The sequence below is a fragment of the Monopterus albus genome, unplaced genomic scaffold, assembly GCF_001952655.1.
Source record: "Monopterus albus unplaced genomic scaffold, M_albus_1.0 scaffold170.1, whole genome shotgun sequence".
NCBI classification, from domain to species: Eukaryota; Metazoa; Chordata; class Actinopteri; order Synbranchiformes; family Synbranchidae; genus Monopterus; species Monopterus albus.
In genome coordinates this window covers 1011091-1017709 of record NW_018128050.1, presented here as the reverse complement: position 1 = coordinate 1017709, position 6619 = coordinate 1011091, and the positions used below count along the sequence as shown (strand labels likewise).

At 44.8% G+C, this 6619-nt stretch overlaps 1 protein-coding gene across 1 annotated transcript in view; it reads left to right on the top strand.

The window, feature by feature from the left end:
• Window positions 1-6619, top strand: part of LOC109969118 (leucine-rich repeat neuronal protein 3-like) — an 18465-nt gene that overhangs the window by 1750 nt on the left and 10096 nt on the right. The window lies entirely within an intron of this gene.

Here is a 6619-nt window from a genome sequence, read left to right as displayed (position 1 = left end):
CTAAACTACAAAATCCCGATGACTCTTCTACACTTTGATCTATTTTATCTATCAAATATTTAAACCTTTACTTGTAATAGTACTTTCGCTTCACTTTCTTATCTGAATATTTCTAGTTAACCCCTCCACCCCCAGATCAGTTGGAAGAAAACTAATAACTGTAAAACTGTATATTAGTTTAAATATCTTCCACACTACATTCATTCATCTGCCCCCACTCTCTCTCTCTATATATAAATATATACATATAAAATATTCATTCATAAATTCATTTTAAAACATTGTAGGTTTTAAATATATGTATGTTTTATTGTTCTCTGCTTGATTTTTACAAATTCTCAGTTTTTTGCAGGGAAGCAGTTATTTGTCATGTGTGCATATATACAGTAATCAAACCCTTCCCTGGTTTAAAAGTCCAACTTTCAGGACTCTGAGACTACGACAAAACTACTTACATCCACCATTTAAAAAGCCACTATGTGTAACTTTAACATGATCAAATGTATGCTGCAGCTCAGTTTTCCATGTAAATGAGAGGAGATGAGGTTTTAATTGTGAAGCTGTGGTTGAAGAGAGACCGGACTTCCTCCTCAACAACAACCCTGACTAGGTCCCTGTCACCTGATCAGGTTCAAGTCTGGACTGTGCCCTTTCTCGCATGCAGAAAAACAGCTGTATTTGCTGGAGGTCTGTCAGGGCATGTGTCTGAGACTCAGGGTTTGTTTTTGTCTCCTCAGTGTTATGTGGATGCTTGAGGGAGAATGTCTTGGAAAACAGACTAATAAACAGTGATAGAAACTCATTTGTCACATAAATTATGATGTATGCTTGGCTTCATCCCACTGTGGGAGCGCTCACAAATGGATTCCTGTCCCCTAAACTATCTGTCCTGAACCATTTCTGCCATCCGCACCACCACCTCCAGAAAAACCACGAGCTCTCCATCATGATGGCGTCACCATTAGTGGAGAGACCAGAATATTACCGAGCGTTTGCTCTTCAAGTATGACCGAGCAAACTCAACCCCAGCTAGCTCAGCTCAAACCAATAATAAGCACTTTAAAAGCTTGTTTTCAGTATTCTGGGGTTCATCTTTGTTTTAAATCATTAAAGCGCGTGTTTGTTGAGGGTTTCACAAATGTTTCCGCCAGGCTGGACAGAAGGGGACTGGTGCTGACGGGGCTCAGAAGATGGAGAGAGACGAGGCCAGATGCTGTTGCTGGGATAATCTGCCACCACGAGTGTGTTTCTTTCTTCATCTTCTGAGTCACCTTGAAACTGTAACCTAGACTTTCAGCCATTCAAAGCCTCCTTGTTGCCTATAGCTTTTATTGGAAACACTAAAGCTTCACTTGAAGAATGAGGTTACATTTAACATTTAGAGTTGTTGGGAAAGTCAAAAGGAATATATTGATCTATTTGTAGTCTAGCTACAAACCTGTTAAAATGCCATTGAAGTCATGACAAAGTCAGCAAAAACACACAACTGTATATGTGAAAGTGCTGTTTTATCCTTTTCACTTCTACTCCAGGTAGATGAAAGGCCTATATGTCTAACTGCTCTGTGCCACTGAGCTGCAGTGATCAATAAGATCACTGATCAGTGACCACGCTGTTACATTTCATCACCATGAACACACACACACACACACACACACACACACACACACACACACTGTAGTTTATTCAGACTCAGTCCCACGTCACAAATTCTGCCAGCCCAGTACCATGACGAAATACAGTCTGATGGTTTGCACCGTCAGTGCCAACCACCGACTGTATATAAAGGTGGATGACGTGATAGCTCTTAGAAGTGAAGCCACCATAACTCGTTCACACAGAACCTGGTGCCAAGATGGCAGCTGTCAGAGTCACAATATGTTGGCCTCACTTCTGCATAGTGGAAGTGTTGATGTGCCATCTATCTTTTACACACAATCTATGGCACCGATTTGCTCAGGGACAATGCAGCCAGTTCAAATTATTGGGAAAATGACCATTATTGTTAATCATGACCATTATAATTGTTATCACGCTGTAACCATGCATCAGCAGGAGCAAACTGCACCTACCAGTAGGTCAGAAGATGCATATCATCAATATGTATTATAATTCTGTGAGGACTAGGGGAGCCAGGGAGACTCTCGAATGACTGTGTAAGAAGTTGGTCATGTGATTGCACAAGGTCAGCTGCTATTTGGTGTCCAGGCCCAGCTGGGGTTGTTCCTACTGTATTTACTGACTGCTGTTAACAAGCCAAGTGGCCCCCAGGGGCTGTTAAAGGCTTACGCGACTCTACACTGTAACACTGCCGCTGCAGTGATGAGCATCAGTCCAGTACTTTAGACCTGGTAGTGGCGTTTTTTCAACCGCTTTATCACTCTGTTCTTACTATTTCTGACAGGCCACACAGGACAGCTTTCTTCATACACCAACACAAGTCGCCCACTGGTAACACACAGAGTTCTCTGTGTAGTTGGTGCTCGGATGTGTTATAGGATATATGAAGTGCATATTTTAAGCCAAACCATGACCGTCACCTCACCAAGTTGTTTTAGCTAAACTGAAGCAGGCTGTGTGTGTGTGCCTAAACCTAGCAGGCTCCTCATTTAGTTTAGCAAAATTCTGAGAATGAACTATACGTTTGTGTTTTTAAAGATCCTCAGAGCTGACAGATCCACAGACAGAAGAGGAATGTCAGAATTTTGTTTTTCTGGTGAACAAGTATAAAGTTTAGAAAATCTATTCACACCAAGACTATGCAAGCAATTATCAGTCAGTCAGTCAAGAAAGTAGCAAGCCAGAAAGGTTGGTCGGTCTTTTAAAGATGAGGTTTGGACTGTAAGAGAAACACACAATGCCTCCACACCGAACACAGGTGACTGCAGCGTTACTCATGTAGCTTCACAAAGCAACAAATCGAGGTCATGCTGTCAATGTGTGTCAGGGTAATTAACAGCCCACAGGCTGCTGGTTAGAGAGAGGAGTGTGACTCGCGGGGGTGGAGGCAAAGTGTGAACAGTGGGAAAGGGGACGACAACTGGTGAGCAGGACTCACATGGGGCTGGTTTAATAGGAAATTGAGGAGGGAGGGAGTTATTGTGGATATGTTGATGTTATCCTGATGTTGTGGCGGTATTGTCCTTTTGGTTTGATGCCGATAACACCCAGAGAAATCAGTTAGAGCACAGAGAGGGAGGAGGCACAGAGCCTACACCCTGTTCTCCTCACGTCTGACTCTATGTATCGACTCCATATGACTTTTTGTGAGCTTGTTGCTGCAAAGTGCAAATCGGATGCACACTGCCACAGCCACCGACAATCTCTGAGCCTTTTCTGTTCTCAGGATGTGTTAAGCTAGTAGCATATGAGTGGCACTGTACATGTCTTTGGAGAATTCTTTTACGAACCTATAGATTAATGCAATTTGAAATGGTTTGAAATCTTCGCCTGTATGCGGACAGGCTGGTAACACACCACAAAGATCGGTAATGGATAAATGGACAAGAACCGTGTTGATGGGGCCACACGCTGCAGTTATCTTACAGAATTAAACTGATGTAGTTCTGGCACTGAATCAAAAATGACGAGGGCCCATTTGTATCGTATGTGCTGCTATCACCGGCAGACAACACTAAAATTAAAACTGATTCTAAAACGGTTGAGGAGTGGCGGCACCAATATCTAACCTGTGGCCAACCTGTCTGATGTTTATGAGCCAACCTCACTCCCAGAGCTCAGCAGTTTGGTAAATAAACTTTCACCAGTCAACTTCAGTTGTTGACAACAATACTTCGAGTTGCCAAGCGTTAACCATGAGCATGGCAGATCAGGAGACACTCGTGTGTTCTTTAAAAACCTGCTTTCTTTGTCAGGTTGATTCAGGGGTTAAAGTCAAAGCAGTGGTGGGAATGCTGCCAATTAGTCAGAATTTCAGGTGGCCGCCCACTGCTCCCTCCCTCCGGCACCTGGACTCGCAAGTGTTTTTTTTTTTTTACGGAATACATTGGCAATGAGTGTATGGTAAAAAAGCTGCCATGTCTTGGTGTGTAGAGTGTGATGTACGAGCTTTTATTTATCTATTTTATATATCTATTTCTTATTTATCTTAATATATGAGTCCAGTTCTTGAGGGCACATGAATTTCATTTTATGTTTTGTACAATGGCAATAAAGAACCTTACTTTATGTTTGAAACCAGACGAGCCCGACAGTGAAATCACAGAGAAAACAATGACAAAAACAGTGACTTTAAAACAAACAGTGCAGATGGGAGATATAGCGCAGTGTGAGGCAGTGTCTGCACTACAGTACAGTGTGTGAGCCCAGACTGCATCCAGTCCCAGGGTGATATGAAGACCTAATTATTCAGTTTGATCGTTAGTGTACTGAGAGAAGAAGAGCTGGTAAACAACACCGAGTTCAGCTGCCTCAGTGGAGAACAGTCCTGCTGCCAGTCACCACACGGCTGTAGGGCTGACGATGGCTCTACTCTCTTTCCATTTCACATTCGCTGTTATTAAAGACCCTGTGTCTCCAGCTCTTGGGTCACGGGGAACGCTTTCTGCACTAAAGCAGACCGTGATCTTTCCTTAACCAAAGAGTTGTGAGAGTCTGAGCACAGCCATAACAAGTTTATTTAGGCCTCAGTGGCTAACAGTGGATACTATGCTGCAAGTGTCAATATTTTAGCACAGAACAAATGAAACATATTTAGACTTGAGCTCCAATTAAAGAAACACAACTTCATAATTATGAAGTCTAAGAAACTTGATAAATAACCATTAGTATCTCCAGTGCTGCAATGAATTATATTAAAATATATAAAACCAAAGTGAAGGGAGACCCAGACGACACTGTAATTCTAACCGTCTAACCCGAACACCTAACCCATTCACTGTAATGACAGGCATCCCCTCCTTACGATCACATCACGTCTAGGAGACGGGCTGCTTTGCAACACCGTGCACACACAAACTTAGAGTTGGTGCCAGTCACACTGTATTTATTACAGGTCACAGCTCAGTTTCTGTCGGTCAGACACAACTTAAAGATAATATTTTGGGCTGATATCATTACTCGTGGGACCTGAATTGAAAAGTATCCAGGTTTTATTCATACTCCAGATATGCATCAGCATAGATTCCGATTTATTAGATGAAGATGTTCTAAGGCGCCATTTCCATGGCCCAAACTCAGCACTCCTCCCTCGGCTTCAGTACAAGCTGAAATGGTCTCTCCCTGAGGGAAACGTCTTCTGTGCCTGCTGGACTTGTGCCTGTACTTACTTCTCCAGGTCAGTTGTCTCCCTGCAGCCGCAGCTGCTCACACCTCAGCTAGACTTTGCCCCTCCTCCCACTGTCACGGGGGTTTCTCAACATCCCACAGCTCCTGAGCAGTCACCACCCACCAGCCCCACCTGTCTCATGGCAGACCAAGTCAGGAAGGAGTTAAGGAGGTTTAAGGCCAAGAAGGCCACAGGCCCTGACCACATCAGCCCCAGGGTCCTCAGGGAGTGTGCAGACCAGCTCAGTGAGGTGGTCTTGTACATGTTTAATCTGAGTCTTAGCCTGGAGAGAGTCCCAGCCCTATGGAAAACATCCTGTGTTGTCCCGGTTCCCAAAATACCTTATACCAAACTATTACAGACCCGTTGCCCTGACCTCCCACCAGATGAAGACCATGGAGAGGATTGTCCTTGGCTGCCTCCGTGCCCAGGTGAGCTCGGCGCTCGACCTGCTGCAGTTTGCATACCGTCCTGGCATCGGGGTTGATGCCATTATCTACATGCTGCATCGAGCCCTATCTCATCTGGAGTACCCCGGAAGCATGGTGAGGGTCATGTTCTTTGACTTCTCCAGTGCTTTCAACACAATCCAGCCATCACTACTGAGGACCAACACCTGTCTGCATGGATTATTAACTACCTCACAAACAGACCTCAGTTTGTTTGCGGACAGGCTGAGAATGAACTTGAAGTCATGCGTGACTGTGTGTCAGATGTGGTGGTCTGCAGCACAGGGGCACCCCAGGGGACGGTGCTTTCCCCCTTTCTGTTCACCCTCTACACGTCGGACCTCAGGTACAACTCCCACTACTGTCACACAGGGGGGTTGTTACTGACTTTGTGAAGTGGTGTGAGGAAAATCGACTAGTCCTGAACACCAGTAAGACTAAAAAGATGGTGACTGATCCCTGGTGGAAATCACCAGCACTCACTCCGGTGAGCTTTCAGGGCTCAGTCATTGAGATTGTGGACACCTTTAAATACGTGGGGGTCCACCTCAACAACAAAATGAATTGGACTGAAAACACTGATGCCCTGTACAAGAGGGGCCAGAGCCGCCTCCACTTGTTGAGGAGACTGAGGTCCTTTGGTGTGCGAGGGGTACTCCTTCGGACCTTTTATGATACTGTAGTGGCATCTGCTGTTTTTACGCTGTTGTGGGCTGGGCGGGAGGTAGCCCGGACAGCCAGAATGAGACTAAACAAGCTGGTCAAGAGAGTTGGGTCTATCCTGGGCTACCCCCTAGATTCCATCAAGGAGGTGGCAGACAGAAGGATGCTGGTAAAACTAACATCCATCATGCACGACCCCTCCCATCTCCTACACCAGTGG